General features: G+C 43.1%; 1 protein-coding gene across 4 annotated transcripts in view; it reads right to left on the minus strand.

Annotated features, from left to right (window-relative positions):
- The window catches only part of Tead1 (TEA domain transcription factor 1), a 261,132-nt gene extending 243,218 nt beyond the window's left edge, over nt 1-17,914 (minus strand). For 3 of the 4 annotated variants that reach the window (XM_042691380.1, XM_042691379.1, XM_042691378.1), the window contains exon 1: nt 17,801-17,914. The gene's annotated coding sequence lies outside the window, so the exon portion shown is untranslated. Of the gene's footprint in view, nt 1-16,995; nt 17,020-17,800 lie in introns of those variants that run through there. The other variant, XM_042691381.1, reaches the window with a different exon arrangement.
- Nucleotides 17,915-18,146: the final 232 nt, after the last annotated feature.

Raw genomic sequence — 18,146 nt, forward strand, 5'->3', positions numbered from 1 at the left:
TGATAGCTAGGATTATAGGTATGAGCTACCACTATTACTAACAAATCAATTACAAGAAGAAAAAGGAGGGAGGAGAGATCTTTAAAGCAAGTTAAGAAACTTGATGGGCATTAGTGGCTTACACTTGTCATCACAGCTACTTAGGAGGCTGAGATCTGGGGACCAGGGTTCGAAGCCAGCCTTGGCAGTAAAGCTCATGAGACTCATCTCCAAAATTATTAGGAAAAAGCCAGGCTATCGTCACAGCTTAAATGGTAGAGTACCAGCTGAGCAAGCAAACCTAGCAAGAATGAGAGTCTGACTTCAAATATCAAACTGTTTATAACAAAAACACTTTGAAAATCTAGGGCCAGAGGTGTGTACCTGCTTGGCAAATGCAAAGCCAGTCCTGAGCTCAAAACCCAGTGCCTCCAAACAAAATAAAGCAAAAAACAAAAACAAAAACAAAAACAAAACAAAACAGGCGTCCATGGCTCACACCTATAATCCTAGCTATTCAGGAGGCTGAGATCTAAAATATGCAACTTGAAGTCAGCCTGGGAAGGAAAGTTCCTGAAACTCTTATTGCCAACTAATCCCAGAAAGCCAGAAGTGAAGTTGTAGCTCAAGTGGTAGAGTGATAGTCTTAAGCAAAAAAGCTCAGAGACAGCACTTAGGCTCTGAGTTCAAACCCCAGGACTGACACCAAGAAAAAAAAAAACCTTCAAAAATCTGAACAAAACAAATAGGCCCAGAGTTCAAGCCCCACGACTAACAACAACAACAACAATAATAATAATAAATCTAAATGTAAGATGACAGTGCTTCCATTCCTATTTGCTCTTCCAAGACAGAGAAGGATGTAATGGCAAGAGGAACTTAGTACTCTACTTCTCAGCCACATGATGATGATAATCAGAACCCAATTACAATCAGCACCTAACATTTATAAGACACTTGCTTCTCTGCCAGATATTATGCTAACCCTCATTTAACCCACACTTGTAACCCACATGGAAGGCAATACTTAAGTCCATTTTACAGGTAAGGACACAAGGGTTCAGAAGGGTTAATGAGGTTGCCAGGGTCAAACAGGTTAAGTCAAGTGAAGGATATGTAATTCTTAAGTGTATACTTTTAATGGGAATCAGAAAGAGGCCTTTTTAAACTCAAGAACAGTAACAGGAACTTCACACGCCAAGAGTTCTAATCTAGTGTTAAAGAGAACAGAATGGAGAAGTGGTACTTTCTGATAACCACTTCTGGGAAGATCTAGAGAGGAATTTCTAATGTCCCTATCTGTCTACCTTCTGACTGGTTATGGGCTCATGCTCCAAATGGAACTTTTTTGGCTTATGCCCAGGGTATGTTTGCCTGTGTCATGAATATCAACTGGTCTAGCTACCTTGTTAGCCTTTGCCTGATCTCACCTGGTCCTGCAATCTTGTCAACCTATTGCCTGATCTCACCTTTTTTAAGTTTCTCTTTAACAGGATTACTCAGGACCTGGGAGCAAGTCAAGGCCATCCTATTACTGCAGGCAACCAGGGGTTTCTCTTACACGGCCTTGTCCTGCCCAGCAGACTTGAACCCTGAAAAACCCAGCCTCAGTGACTCCTGGACACCCCCATGTCAGCAGGAAGTAGCCAGAAAGATCAGCCCAACTTTTTTATGTATCCAAAAGACCCTATATGAAGGATCTGCCTCTCCCCTTCAAGCCCAATCCCTTCATGTATGCCTCTCCCCACTTGGCCCAATCTTCTTATGTATCTAAAGATGGAATATGAAGGATTGAGTCCTGCCTTATTCCTCAGGGTCAAAAAGAAGCACCAGGTATGTGCTTACATGCTTATCCACAGGCGGGTCATTCTGACCTTGGCCCCCAGAAGACAATAGCCCCCACACCCAGGTTCCACTCTGGGCTGGGCCAAGGACATAGCCCTTGATCCCAAGGAGATCATAGCCCATTTTTTATTATCTGCTTCCTTGTTAAGCCCTATATAAGCCCACCACAAAATCTAATCTCTTGCACAACCTCCAAATCCATGGGAAGGTCTATGCCCCTCGCTGTTTCTCAATAAACAGTCCTTGCTCGTTGACAATCGAGTCCAGCCTATTCCTTTTCAGTTCTCCATTTTCCCATTTCCCATTTTCCAAACAACTACAGGGCTAAAGGAGAATGTGGGAGGGAGATAAGAAAGCAAACCAGGAAATCAGAGAGCAAAAAAGAATCTGCCTGAAGAAAGAGAAAGAAAACAATAGGGCAAGAACACCAACAGGACAGGGAGCTGGGAAAAGCTTAAAACCAAACCCAAAGGAAAATGGAGATGCACTCTGCACAAAGCCATGACTGAGAAATGGAGACAGACACTTCTGAATTAGAAGAACCAATAGTCTTACTATGAGCCAATCACTATATTTCACCAAAACTCACATCCAGAAGTACTTTTTATTCCTACCTGGTAGATGAGAAAATAGGCCCAGATGTCTTCCCTAAGTTTGCATAGCCAATAAGCAGCAGTAGGACTGAAACCAGGATCTAACTTCAAAGCCTTTTAGGCTACTCTGCTGAATCCTTCAAGCATGAGAGAACTGAGAACTAAGATACCACAAAAAGAGAGAGAGATAGAGAGTAGCAGTGCCTAAAAGGAATACAAGAAATGAGAGCCAACTACGAAGGGGATAAGATCACTGGGAAAAGGGGGAGCTAAGTTTCAGAAACTGGCAATCAAGGACCCCCAACAGACACCAGAATTACAGAGCAGGAGCCAAGACAATCCCAAACAGCCCACTTTCTACCACCAAAAGACAACCATCAAAACTACTGCCCAGGCCACTAACAGCCCCCCAGTCTTTTTCACAGGCTCAAGCACAGTTAACTCCACTCCAAACAACACTGCCCAACAAGAGTTCCAGAGTAAGGAAAAGTTTGCAAGGGGGGAGAATAGGAGGAGAAATTCATGCTACCTCAAAGGTCCCTAAGCATTCTCATTATCAAAGAGTGAAGTCAAGGTCATCTACCTGAACCCTACCCCTAGCCTGAGGCCATTTCCATAGCCAAGCCTTCAGGGTAGTGGAGGGGGCTAACTTAAAGTGATTGAGTACCAATAAAGCACATTCCAAAGGAAAACTAGACAGACTCGCAGGGCAGGTTCCAGCCCCCGATCCTCCTTCAACACACTACTCAGAAAATGGACTACCACATATCCCAGCAAAACCAATACAGTGTGATGGTATGGCTTCCAGAGTCCAGGTAGAAGGAAATCAAAAGGGAGAGTAGACCTTTGCCCTTTCCCTACAAAGGAAAAGCTCCACTGGGTCACACCCAAACTTTAAGATCTTATCCAGGTTTGTATTGGAGATGAGTAAAAAGGGCTGCTAAGATAAAAGAAAATCTCTTCCCCTGACAAATCCCAAGAGCAGCCTATCTTCATTTCAAAATATAATCTACCTTAACTCACAAATCACAATAAAAACAAGTCATTTAATATTCAGCCCCTTCCTTAACCTGTCTACTGTGAAGCCAAAGACCATACAAACTGGTTTCAAATCCATCATTTAGCTGTGTGACCTTGGGCAAGAAACCAAACCTCACTGAGCTTCACTCTCAATTACAAATAGAGTTCTTTAGTTTACATAAATTAAGCCCTAAATTCGGGCTTAAGACAGAAATTAGCAGGTCAGTGTTCCCTCTCTCCAGCATTGTTCTAAGAACTGACATGATTGAAAGCAGAGCTAAAGAGTGAGCTCTGAGGTATTGCAGCAGTTCTGGCTGGTGGGAGTGAGTTCTGAAGGCAGTACAAGGTTAAGGAAGGATGACTCAGAGTACAACACCTTCCTCCTTCCTCCAGGACTTCTCTGCCGGAGGGCAGCTAGGTTCACCCGCTTTCTCTCTTTAATCCAAAGCATAGTACAAAAACAGTTAGGGAGGTGAGTGGCCCAAATCATTTCAGAAAGAGAACCAAGACTGAAGATTCTGGCTACAATCCTAGTACAGCTCAGTTATAGAGTTCAAGTGAAGCTCTGGATTCGAAGAAGAAAGGAAAAAAATAGGTATTGGCCCAAGGTCAGTCAACAAGAGAACTATGGTAGAAACTCCCAGATCTTCTCACCACACTAGTGAATAGCTTCAACTCACCGTAACAACCCAAAAGTCTTTGAGTTCTCAAAGGCAAAGTTAGTTACTACTGACTGACTGACACTATTTTGGATAGAACACTCTCTGCGCCATCCAACATACTATGGCCTAAAATAAAATAACTAAATGTAGGTGTCAAAAAAAAAAAAAAAAAGAATTTAGCAGTGTTGTTACAACTTTTTAGTGTGGGGCAAAAAATTAAAACTTCGTTAAAATGTCTAAGATTGTCCTATTTTCCCTCCCTTGTATATGGGGGTACACTGTTGGACATGGATACCTTTCAAAGACTCATGGAAGGCTGAGTTTAAAACCTAGGAACCCATGGCTCCACTCCTAAACCAAGACTAAGAGCACAGATTCTGAGAGAGACTCAGAATACCCTCTCCCTGAAACAGCACAAACTTTCCCCAATTCCACCGGGAAAATGTCTTTCTAAATTAAACTTGGTTGATATAAAAGGAAATGAACCAAAGCTGAATCATTCTTGTGAATGGTGAGAAACTTTTTAAATTTAAACCCTTACGAATCCACAAACAGAACAGCACCAAGGTTTTAAGTAGTTTTGTTTTCTAAAATTCTGTTCTGCTATAGTACTGGCCCTAAAACAGCCTGAGAGAGACGAATATACTCCCAGGAGCTTGACACAGGACACCTCACACAGGCCTCCTAGGCCTCCTGCCTGGATCTGCTATCCAGAATTCTGCTTAAAAGGAGTGGGCTCATTTCCTATTAGAATGACCAGATACTGCATCACTCAGACAGCAACATTATGAAAGTAAAAGAGGCTATGAAAGATTCTGCCAAGACAAGCAGCATAAAGTTGGGTGGTAACAGGCAAACAGGTATACAGCGTGGAGGAGCACAAATACCGCTTTGGAAAAGGGCCACAGTTATTATGAGGAAGGCAGTCAGTAAGAGAGAGGACAAAAGATCAAGAAAGTCCACAGTAAAAGGAAAAAAAAAAATTTTTAAAAATACACAACTGGGCAAAACAGCCCAAAACTCAAGGTATCTATTTAAATCAACAGATCACATGCCATGACTGACTCAGTCAATCATTAAGTGCCTTCCAGGTGTATCTTCAGGATCTTCAAGATTATCCTTCCTGATTTCATTCTTGGATGTGTATGCAACTGAAGGCCAAAAGAATGGCTAACACCATAAGCATTTATCATTAAGGAGAGCATTTTCATTTTTGGTACTAAGGCTTTAACTCAGGTATCAGGTACTAAACTTCTAAATACTTTTTTTTTTTTTTTGCCAGTCATGGTGCCTGAACTCTGGGCCTGGGCATTGTCCCTCAGCTCTTCAGCTCAAGGCTAGTGCACTTGAGCCACAGCACCACTTCCAGCTTTTTCTGCTTATGTGGTGCTGAGGAATCGAACCCAGGGCCTCATGCATGCAAGGCAAGCACTCTACCACTGAGCCACCTTTCCAGCCCCGCTTCTAAATACTTCTAATGGGTACCTATCTCCTTTCTAGAACCCCCAAAGTAACAAAAATATGAACTCCTTCTTTCAGGTATAAGTATCCATCTCAATCATTTAGCCATTCAAAAAATAAACGTAGCGTGTTGGATACTAAACAGGAATGGCAGGTGCTAGTCAGTGTGCTAACCAGATTCAGTGTTTTGTTTTGTTTTTTAATGAGACACACAATTTATATACCATAACTGCTCCTTTTAAAGCATATAATGCAGTAGATTCACAATTTCATGAATCCCTGTTTTTAAACCTTTTGTCAGGTGTCAGTCTGCCTACCTCTAAAAGCCTCTTCCCAATCATACTACTCTTCTCCCTCAACAATCTAACTTTTTTTTTTTTTTTTTTTTTTTTTTTTGTCGGTCGTGGGGCTTGAACTCTGGGCCTGGGCGCTGGTCCCTCAGCTCTTCAGCTCAAAGCGAACGCTCTACCACTTGAGCTACAGCGCCACTTCCGGTTTTCTGGTGGTTTATTGGAGATAGGAGTCTCACGGTCTCTCCTGCCTGGGCTGGCTTTGAACCGCGATCCTCAGATCTCAGCCTCCTGAGTAGCTAGGATTACAGGCGTGAGCCACCAGCGCCCAGCTACAATCTAACTTTTAAATTTAAGGCCTTAACAACAACAACAACAACAAAAAAAAAACAGGCTGGGGGAGGGGAGGTTTGTAGCTCACGTGGTACAATGCCTGATACCAAGCACAAAGCCATGAGCTCAAACCCTGATAGGGGGATAGGGAGTTGAAGGCTGAAAACCAAATGAACAAACACATCTTCTATACATACATTTAGGAGACAACAGAACAGACAACAGAAAAATATATCAATTAAATGATGGTGGTCCCTGGCTCAAACTCAGAAAGCAATCCTGTTTACACTGGTCACCAAGAGTGACCCACATCTAAGAACACAGAGACACTGACATCTTAAAGTATAGCTGGGAATCTGAATAGCACAGGACCAACTTAGAGCAGCTTACTATGAAAACTCGAGTTTCTACCCACCGGTTTCCTTGGATTGGGCTCACTTACCCAGGAGTTACACACTCTACTTAACAAACATCCTCTTAAATATGCAAATACATATGCTAGCTCTCATTCACACATTTCTGAGGATTATCATGTGAATCCTATGTAAGGCCAAAGAAATGTACCCCACAAGAGAGGCAAAGATACTCCTGTGGAGTCCAGAGACATAGGAAGCACAGAAAAACCTGGAGGTTACAGCAGCCACACTGCAGATCCAATGGCCAAGCCAGCACTTAACTAATCTAAGCTTTACTCCAACTCTTCATCCCGTTTTCCAGATAAAGAAATAGGAGACAGAGGTCAGCAACCTATCTTAAGCAAGAGTAAAGAAGAGCAAACAGGGCAGACAAGAGGGACTGAGGTATTATAGCCCTTTGCTACCTAAGAAAGTGGGTGAGAGTTTCTGGAATAGTTTTGCTGGCAGGCCCACACCCCTCAGCACCAAATCCCTAGGAAAAGACTAGCTTCATAGAAAGAAACCAATGCTACATCAGGAGCACTGCAAGCAAAACACAAAGGAAAACGTTTTCTTTTAGACAAATTAAGTTGTAAGAGTGCTACCTACTTTTTGAAGCATTTTCATTTAATTCTTTGCTAGCATTTGGCAAGGAAAAAGCTCAAATATTTTGTATTTACTGATGGATTTCCTCCACTTGCTGTATAAAGGAAGAGTGGTTCAAGCAATGAATAGTTAAGGGCTTTATGAGACTTGCTTCAGCCTCTCCTGGATTTCAATCCATTTGCCTGAAACCAGAGTTGGGCTCTTCTAAGGAACTGCCTCAGCCCTGGATGTCCCACCAGAATGTATGCTGACATGACAGGAAATCCTTAAAAGATCTGATGTGCAAGGTAACATTTTACTGAGCATTTACTTTACATATGTCCAGAAAAAAGAGGTAGATACATAGTGAGCATTCTATTAAAAGTTACAGGTGAGTATTAATACATACTGAGTATCCTAGTAAAATTTACATATAGGTAAGACTGAAGCTCTAAGAAATGAAGTCATATGCCCAAGGCCACACTAGCCAAAATAGAAACCAACTCCAAGTCTGTGTTTCTAAGATAAATTCACATTACCCTGTGTCTTTTGTCCAAAGGAAAATCAGGAAATAGCTACTTTTCTTTTCTTTTTTTTTTTTTTGGTCGGTCGTGGGGCTTGAACTCTGGGCCTGGGCCCTGTCCCTCAGCTCTTCAGCTCAAGGTGAGCACTCTACCACTTGAGCTACAGCGCCACTTCCGGTTTTCTGGTGGTTTATTGGAGATAGGAGTCTCACGGGGTCTCTCCTGCCCAGGCTGGCTTTGAACTGCGATCCTCAGATCTCAGCCTCCTGAGTAGCTAGGATTACAGGCGTAAGCCACCAGCGCCCAGCTAGGAAATAGCTACTTTTCATGTCAAATCTTTTTTGTTGTTGTTGTTCCTTTCAGTTCATTGCTCACAACCAAGTTTCAAATCTATGCTAGCCACCAACTGAACTCAAGGCCTTGGGCTTGCTAGGCGGAACTCTATATGAGCCAAGCCCCCACTATAAGCCTTCTTAATCATCATTTGATGGTTGAATTCATTACACAGGAAAATATTTCACAGGACTGGTTTAACAACTCAGCTCCATTCCACTCCCAAAAACATATCAGACAAAAATATACCTCTTCCTTCAAGGTGTAACTCCAACATTGTGTCCTTAATCCTAGTCCTGGGCAGCAAGTACAACACTGACCCACTAAATTTATACCACCCCCCTTTATTCTGGTGTTACATACAAAACTACATGCTTTTAAAAAATGTAAATATGACGTGGGCACTGGTGGCTCATACCTGTAATCTTAACTACTCAGGAGGCTGAGATCTGAGAATCACAGTTCAAAGCCAGCCCGGGCAGGAAAGTCCATGAGACTCGTATCTCCAATAAACCACTAGAAAACTGGAAATGGCATTGTAGCTCAAGCAGTAGAGACCTCACCTTGAGCTGAAGAGCGCAGGGACAGCGCCCAAGCCCAGAGTTTAAGCCCCATGACCAACAAGAAAAAAAAAAAAAAAGTAGCTCAAGGCTAGTGCTTTACCACATGAGCCACAGCACCACTTCCAGTTTTCTGGTGGTTAATTAGAGATAAGAGTCTCACAGACTTTCCTGCCCAGGCTGACTTTGCACCGTAATCCTCAGATCTCAGCCTCCTGAGTAGCTAGGATTACAGATGTGAGCCAAGAGTGCCTGGCTAAAACAGCTTCTAAGAATGATGGTCCATACTTAGTAACAGCAGCATTCCTGGCTTACCACTCAGGGATTTCCTTCCTCCTCACAACATTCATTTTGTGATGAGTACGTCATCATTACTCCAAGGTTACAATGCAACCGAGGCAACCATGATCATCCCACTAGTCCCAATTTCAAGTAAAAAAAACTCTAGAGTAAGGATGTGGCTCATCAGTACAGCTCTTGACTAGCATTTATGAAGTAGTAAGTTTGATACCTAGGACTACAAACAAAAATATGCCCCCTTTTGGCTGGGATGTAACTCAGTGATAAAATGTATGTTTAACACACACAAGGCCCTGAATTCAGTTTACAACATTGGTGTGCACACACACAGAGCAAAAATCATCCTTTAAAACTCATGAAATACATATCTTGCCCACTAGATCGTGATTACCTCTTTGCAGGCCAGCTTCCCTACTAACTGTTAAACTGTAAACTTCATAAGGGAAAGGGGATTTTATGGATCGTCATTCACTGGCCACCTTTTCCTGATCTCCAATTCCCCGGCACACAGTAGCACCTGTAAATGTTTAAATGGGCAGTGGTAAGGAGCAGCTCTATGAAAACCAGGAGCATCTGGATTACAAAGTGCCCAAGGGCCTGGGAAGAGAGAATAAAGGAAAGAATAGAAAGCTGAACTCAGGGTTGGGAAGGTGGCTCAGTGGTAGAGTGCTTGCCTTGCATGCCTGAGGCCCTGGGTTCGATTCCCCAGCACCACATAAGCAAAAAGAAAAAAGCCGGAAGTGGTGCTATGGCTCAAGTGGTAGAGCGCTAGCCTTGAGCTGAAGAGCTGAGGGACAGCGCCCAGGCCCAGAGTTCAGGCCCCACGACCGGAAATAAAAAAAAAAAAAGAAAGCTGAATTCAGTGATTTATGCATAGGTGTTTTTTGGAATGTGGTCAGGATTTTTCTCTTATCCCCCTCATTCCCCGGTGTCCCATCAGAGGAGGTCTAGGAGCACCTCAGTACTCAAAGAGTAGCAGCTAAAACAGACCCACCTCTGTCCTTGAACCTCTGACCAGGTCTGACCCATACCTCTACAGTCACATCTAACTACTGACTTCCCGCAGAGCAGTCCAAATAATGCCATGCCTTGCACAGGGAAGCCAGTTCTGGCTCATTTTATTGCTTATCCTGTACCATGTGGGGAGACTTTATTTTTTGTGCAGCCTTATTTTTCAAACCAACCAAGAATTTTAGTGAATTCCACAAAGAATCCAAGTTCCTAGGTACACTGCCTCAGAAATACTTGAAAAGCATATTCAGTTAGGAAAGATGGCTACATTTAGATTCAAACAGAGGATATAAATTAGAATGAACATCTGAAGGAATGTCTTCTTTTCAGAAGATTGTAGAAACTTTTAGTAACGCAGACACTGCCTCTCCCCTGCTCTCCTGTGTCTACACAGGTGGCAGGTGGCACCTAGTGAACAGGAGAAGAAAAAAAAAGATGCTGAATTAGCCATGTAAATGGATCTGTACCCAGAGTTGCAAACTCAAAGGTCAAAATATATGATGAGAGAACCTCATGCCTGTAATCCTAGATACTCAGGAGGCTGGGATCTGAGGATCGAGTGGAAGCCAGCCTGGGCAAAAAAAGTCTGTGAGACTTATCTCTAATAAACTACCCAACAGCCAGGAGTGCAGAGTGGGCTAGCCTAAATCAAAAAAGCTCAGGAACAGCACCCAGGCCCTGTGTTCAAGACCCAGGACAGCCACACACATACAGAAAGTAAAGGGGAGGGGGGGCTGAATAGGTGAGTGAGAACATGGGCCAGGAGGTGCTGCAAGAAGGACAGCCTCACCTAAGCCTTCCAAGCACATACCAGGGACAATTATTTGCTGAATGAGATTAATTGACTGATAAGCACAAGGTCACACAGATCACAAACTTCCTCTGAGCTATCTACAATGCACAGAATCCTAGACTCCAGCTCAAGCAACATCCTTCTCTGTCAATTCATCCATGGAACAGACTGTAATTTAGGTTTGGATACATGGAGTGGTATTCTACAAGCATTTCCTCAACAACTCCTGGTTATAAAGCTGCTTCTTGCCTCCAAATTACAGGTGGCACTTCCTTTGATTTCAAGTTAAATAGATGTTAATCACTATTGTATTCTATGAGTGAAATTTAAAGGCGAAAATTCTGAGTTCACAACAAAACCAGAAACCTTTTACCAAAATAAGAAATTACAACAGTGACCTTATGGCTTCAATACTTGAAACAAAAATAAACTTCAGATACAGGGAATTTCTTGCCTTCGCCACTATAAAGCCTGTTCTCCATTCTTCTGTCAACACCAATACCTGAGAAGGATTTCAGGGTAGACTGACATCCCTTCAGCTGGTGGAGCTCTTCCTGAGTCTAATCACCATTGTCTCCCAAAGGCTTTGAAAAGACTGAGGGAGGAAGGATTGAAAGAGATTCCTCCCAAGGAAGCATCCGCTCACAAAGGTCTGAAAAATCAACTAGCCCCTAACATACCCCTAGCCCCAGTGATGGGTGATCTGAAAACAAAGCATATCAAAATGCTATTGATAAAGCTAAATTACCAGACGGCTTATCTGAGGCCTGCATCCGCCATATGGTGCCCCAACTTCTGCAGCCTGTTGCTGCCACAATAGGCACGCCTACCCAGAAAGCACCAAAGGACAGAAACCCAGCAGCAGCGGCATGCAAGGTTGCTGTTTACATTTTATTTTGTACCATTAGCTTTGTGCTTCCCCCTATCTCGGGAGGGAAACACACACACACACACACACACACACACACACACACACACATTTAATGTAATAAATCCCTGTTACCTGCAGAATACATGCACACACCCTGCACATATGCACGTGTGTGGGGACAGGTCAGGTGAACAGAGAAAACCAGATGTCAACTTCAGAAATGGAGCTGCCTGGTGGGGGAGGGCGGGCCAGGCAGGCTCCCAGCCAGAGCAGAAAGCAGACAATGCGCTTTTCTCAAAACACCCGGGCAGGCGGGCCTCGGGGAGTGGCTATTTAAAACACTTGGCTCCTTTTATTTCACCACCATGGAAGTGAATTAGATTCTTAAGTGCCAGAGCAAATGAAGTCACTGGGTTTCTGTGGGTTCTCTTCCCATTTCAGCAGTAAGAGTCACACTGGATCAGAGTCGAAGGGTCTCCATGAGTAGTTTTTTCTTATGCATACAATCAATTCCCAAAGGATCTTATCTTTATTAACTTTTTCTTCTTCGGTAAGAAATTAAAGGTCTAAGAAAAATTAAGAGATATGGTATGCTTGAAGGAATGCAGTCAAAGACCACCTTTGCCAAAAGCTATCAAATCACAGTTGAAAGGAAAACAAAAAGCTACACCTTCTAAAGGCTGGGTTGGTATGAAAAAGTGACAATGATGTTTGCCAAATGAATTCATAAGATATCTTCATTTCTTGGGAGAACAATGAAAGAGGTGACATTGACCAAGATGCACTATACTGATTTGAACTGAAAACCCTGTTTACGACTACTTAGTAGATTTTTTTTTTATTTTTTAAAGAACCCTTCATTTCTTTCTCCTAAAGACTTTCTTTCTCTCTTTGCAGATGGTAACACAATATTCACTTACTTGACTGTCTACTAAAACTAGTTTTCAAAGGATTCACTAGCTGTGGCATCAGGTTATGCAAAAAAAAAAAAAAAAAAAGCACAAGATGCGGGTTTGGTACTGTGCAAAGCAGTAGAGAACACAGTGTCTTCATTAATAGTCACATCTACAGACCCATTACAGAAAGACACTGGTTTCATTTTCCCAATTTACCCACACCTAAGCAGAAAACATTATTATTAGGTGAACTTTTCAAATTTTCTTAAATATTCTCAGGTTTGTTTTTTTTAGGGAAAAAATTCCCTTTCAAGTTAAATTGAGATTGCACTTGAACTCTATCCAAAAGCAGAGCTGAACTGAATTATGATAATTAGAAAGCTGTGCCTATAAAAAAAAAAAAGGCAGCACAGTAGATGCATTTTTTTTAAAGTTCATGCCAGAGAATATAAGTTCAATATGTTCTCACGTAATTAACATTTCCCACCATTAGCAGCAGTTTTTTTTTTCAGTTTATGTATCAGTAAAAACAGTACTCAGCATTGTTGGGTACTCGTCTCTGTAGGATTGCTGCTACTTTAAACATACATCTAAACCTGCCAGATTCCTAGAAGTAATCAGAATTTCCCACTGGAAATGAAGGACACTTAACCTGTTCATCAATAAGTAAACTTTTACTTTTAAACTCTTTTTCCAGGGCCCTGTCCTTTCCAAATACAAATGCTAATGAAATCCTAGGGCTGAGCCTCAAAAACTAATGTGAGTCCTGGAACAAGGGTAGAAAGCCCTGCATCAAAATAGTAAATACTGGTTTTAAGGTGGGGGGGAGGGCTTTGACCTGCCACAAAAAAAAAAAAAAAAAAGAAAATGACTGCCTTTTGGGAAGACCCCCCCCTTCTATTACTCAATCAGAATAAAGACTGGTACATTTTGGTTACCCAGGACTCCCAGACTAGGAAATCATTTTTTGAGACTCCTCCCAACTATGCAAAAGCCATGAACAAAAGGAGAACTTCAGAGCAGAGAGAAATCTACCCCGTAGAAAAGAGTGACCTGACACCCCCTCAACCAGGGCACCCATTTGCTTTAGCTAAAATAAAAATAACTATTTCAAAATTCAGTACTCTGCACCACAAGTGTGAACATTTCTTAAGAAACTGATGAAAATCAACCCCAAATTAAAATATAACAAGTCAGGGAAACTTATAGAGATATCTTACAGATAAGGACTCTCAATGGTTCACAGCTTCAAAACTCACAAAATAAAACCCACCCAAAAGCATTCCAAAATTTAGACCCAAAGCATCTATTACACATTCTATCCCAGACAACAGAGAAGGGCCAGAACATTCCTGTTGCAGATATACCATAGTTACATTACAACACAGTCTAAATTAGGTTATCTGCACAAAAGCCCAGCCCCCAAATATTAAGTGCCAGCATCAATCAGAATTGCTAGATTTTTATCACCTTGATAAATATGAACGAATAAAACACATCATTGGTATTGTTCACACACAATTTAAGATCTAATTTAAATAGACCCCAGTGATCTACACATTCTGCAGATAAAATAAGAAAAAACTACAAAGGATTAGACCAACCAGCCATCAGCCCCAACCAGCCCAGGGGCACAGACTAAGTTTGTCAAAGGGGGATACAATATATTTTTCTTGTTGTGTCCAGAAGTAGGACATTTAGCAGTCTGCAGATCCTGTCACTGAACTTCAAAGGGGAAGCTGCAATGCCCACATTGATTAACAGAAGGATGGCTGGTTGTCTTGTAGTTTTAAAGAGAAAGTCGGACAGTTGCTTTAGCCAGTATTCTTAAACCTTTGGGAGGCAAAAAAAAAAAAAAAAAAAAACCTCAAAGTTTTACTTTGAACATAGCTCTCATTAAGGAATTACATTTTATATATATATATATATATATATGTATATACATACATATGTATATGTATATACATGTATACATATATGTGTGTATATATATATTCTCTTTTCACAATCTCTTTTGTAGAGAACAAAACAAAGGGGCAAAAGTGAAAGCTTAGGTGTTGGGGATCTACTATCTATGCATGAATATGGTCATTTTTTAAGTGTACCAGATCATATAGAGTTATTTGTGCTGACCTTTTGATTGATAAGACATTACAATTTCCATTGGCAAGCAGGATAATTACACTCACAATAAACACATAATAACACATGAGATTATAGAGAGGAAAGTAATTCCACAAATGCACAAGCACTTGTACAACCACCATGTATGAGAGATCAATCCATTCCTGAAGCAAGCAACCCTCCAATACTGCTAATGGCATAGCTCTTTTTTTCAAATGCCTATCTTTATTTGAGATTTGGGATCTATATTCTCTAAATCATCTCTGTTACACATTTTTTCACTGAAATTATGCCAAGTAAGGTTTTAGACACCAATGGTGACAACAAAATACAAGCATATTACTCCCCAAGTTTTCCCCTTTGAGAAATGTTCTCCTATACTTGGTGCTGTGTACTTTCAGAACCAATAAAACCCAAAATTGTTTATAAACTGCTGGAACTCAAGCAGGGAAAAAAGAAAGAAAGAAACCTAGAACATCCTTTTCCTTATGGCTTATGTGTCCTCTTCCTAAATAAAAGGGGACACTAGTTCTCCAAAGGAAGTACGTGAATATACAAGTCCTACTGTACATAGCTAATGAGAGGAAACAGGGAGAGGAGGAAGCTACCCCTCCTCAAAAGGCTAGCCCAAGCCCACCCTCATGTGTCATTAGTTTGCTAAGGGTGGGGGTCCACTGTCCAGAAGTACACACACTGTATCACAGTGCCAGAAAGAGCTCAGAATCACTTCAGTCTAGCTCAAACTAAGCCAGGCTATCTTCAATCTTTGAATTAAATTTTCTTTGAATTAAATTTTATTAATCAGATGTCCTGATGAGTTGTTTTTTGTTTTGGGAAAACTTAAAAATATAAAGTAAAACAATTAAAAAAAACCCTCAGGCACATTCCTTGTCTTTCGTTTTATAATGGCTCACACAGAGAAGGAATTTACACAAAGAGTATTTCCTATAATTTTGTTTTTTTTTTTACTCTTTTGTGAAAGCAAAGTGTCAACTGGTTTTGTTCCAAACTTTTTTTGCCCTCTTAAAGGAAAAAAGGCATTCTAATATTTCTCTAAAACTGCAGATCAAACAATACTTACCATTAAAGTAAAAATAAAAATGGTCTGCTTGCCACATCAGTAAAACCCAGTAATAGATACAGCTTATCAGTTCATTTTTTATACCAACAACAAATAAAACAATTGTAAACTCTGTTGACAATCTGAAACCTGAGAGTTCAACGCAGAGTTACACATACAAAGAAATACTAAACAAAAATATCTGTGACCATTTATGGAAATAGTAAGATTGGGGGGGGGAAAGCCTTTCTCCATAAAATAATCAACAATTCAAAACCTATGCTGACAAAAGTTCAACTAATTTGTCTTTCTAAAGTCCTCAGTAATTAATACTATTTCCTTCTAAAAAGAAAAGATTAACAAAGTTGATCTATAGTCTGGCCTTTACAAGCATTCAAATGTACTTGGGCCCAAAGATCTTGCAAATCTACTTACAAAAAGGCACAAACTCAACAGTGAAAAGCTAAAACACCCCGCAAAAAAAACGAGACTTTCCCAATTCTTGCCACAGCGATTCAGGCCAGAGAAGCCCCGAGGGCCAGAGACCCAGCGGTTTCACCGCAGACTCCCAGCTCTGGGTGGGTCATGGGATCTGTCCACCCCGGTAACCACCTGCAGGCACCCAGCACATCCTAAGCAAACAGATCCCCTAAACTTCCAAAAACAATCCAGGCATAGGTGGGGAGGGGAAAAACAAACAAACAAACAAAACATGTGGTTGTCCTTTACAATATTTGTAAAATTTTAAATATTTTTTCCACTATTTTGAAATCTGATAGGCTTCATAGACCTTTCTGTCCCAGGACCTGGGCTCTTTCCAAAGCAGTTTTTAAACCAGGCCTTCTTACGTTCTCAATTCCTGGAATATCTTCTGTCTTTAAGTTTCCAGTGCTCACTGAGGTCAATTTTCATTTCTGCAAATCACAGGCAGCCACTTGCTTCTAAGAAGTTAACAAGCCTCCGGAGCAACGCTGGTGGCTGTTATTTCATTGTTTCATAAATATTTTTATACAGTGACACCATTCAGCTTTAAATAAATCTTTTAAAAAGAAATATAATTTTTTAAATGGAGGACATTTTTTAAATCTGGGTTTTATTTTCAGAAGAAGGTAAATGAGGTGTGAGCCCTTATTTAATGTGTTCAATTGCTTTTAAAAGTATTGGGTGTTTTGTTTTGTTTTTAAATACACTTAAAAAAAAAACTCGTGGAAGTTGCACTTTCTTTAAAACGGGCCTCCGGACTTTTGAAAACAAGTGTTGCTAGTACGAACAAAGACTTAAAGTGTACCCAGATTTTCTTTTCCTCCTTGGGATCGTTTTCTCTTCCAAATAAACAAACAAATCCCCCAGTATTTCCTACCGAAGGGAAGTTTTCCAGGGAGAGTCTCCTCCTGGTTTTGGTGGTAATTGCGACTCAGTCTTTTTTGGACACAATGTTTCTGCTGACTCCTGAAAATTTTCCACTTGAATGTGCAATGAACCGGCGGCAGCAGCAACAGCCAGAATCCTGGAGAAGCGGCAAAGACTACCGTGCCCTCTTTCATCTTTGAGGAAAAGAAGCGAGACCCCGGTCCGCAACACACGTCGGCGCGGACCCCGGGAGGTCTCGGAGGGTCGCGGCTCCGCGGAAGGGGGGGGGGGCCGGATGGCGCGAGGCGGGGGGGAGGGGAGCGGGTCCGGTCCCAGCTCCGCGGCGGAGGCGGCGGCAGCAGCTCTCCCCGCCCGCGCTCGCGCCCAACTTCTGGCTTCCCGAGGAACACAGTGAAAAGCGCCGTAAGGGGTGTGGGTACGGGGGGTGCGAGGGTGCGCGTAGGGCGGCGGGAGAGGGGGCACGCGGGGGGCGCGGCGCCGCGAGCCGGGCGCCTCCACGGCCGCCGCCGCCGCCGCCGCCGCCGCCGGGGGCCGCCTGTTGCCGCGCGGGCTCCGGCGCGCGGCCCAACTTGGCGTCCCGGCAACTCGTGAGGCGGCGCCGGGCCGCTCACCTAGGAGGGGCGCGGGGAGGCGCTGAGGGGGAATCGGCGGCGGCCCTCCCGAGCCCGCCCGCTGCACACAAAGCACAGTCCGAAGAGAAAAGAGCGGCCCGCGCGGGACACACTGCCGGATCCTGGCCGCCCGCCGCCCCGCGCGCCCTCCGCACCCAGCATCCGCCCCGCGCGCCAACTTACCTCGGCCACAGGAGCCGCCGCAGCGCCCGGCAAGTGAGGCAAACTTCGGGGCCGCTTCCCCCCGCCCGCTCTCGGTGCCCGGCTCCCGGTCCCCGGGCTGGGGCACCCTACTTCTGCCTAGTACCGCTCCTGCCCTGGGGTCCGATGGAAGCGCAAGGTTGCTGCCCGCGCTCGGGGCAAAGGTGGACGGGGTGGGGGGGGCGTCACTGCATGGCCTGTCCCCTGGCGCGGCCGCCCCGGGTCCGGGCCCCGCCGCGCGGACTGGCCCGCAGGGTGGAAGCGAGTCTGCAAAGTGCTTGGTGGGCGCCCGCGGCGGGCGGCGGGGCCGCGGCGGCGGCTGCAGAGG

The sequence above is a fragment of the Dipodomys spectabilis genome, unplaced genomic scaffold (genome assembly GCF_019054845.1).
Source record: "Dipodomys spectabilis isolate Male_0828 unplaced genomic scaffold, ASM1905484v1 ptg000145l, whole genome shotgun sequence".
Classification (NCBI taxonomy): Eukaryota; Metazoa; Chordata; class Mammalia; order Rodentia; family Heteromyidae; genus Dipodomys; species Dipodomys spectabilis.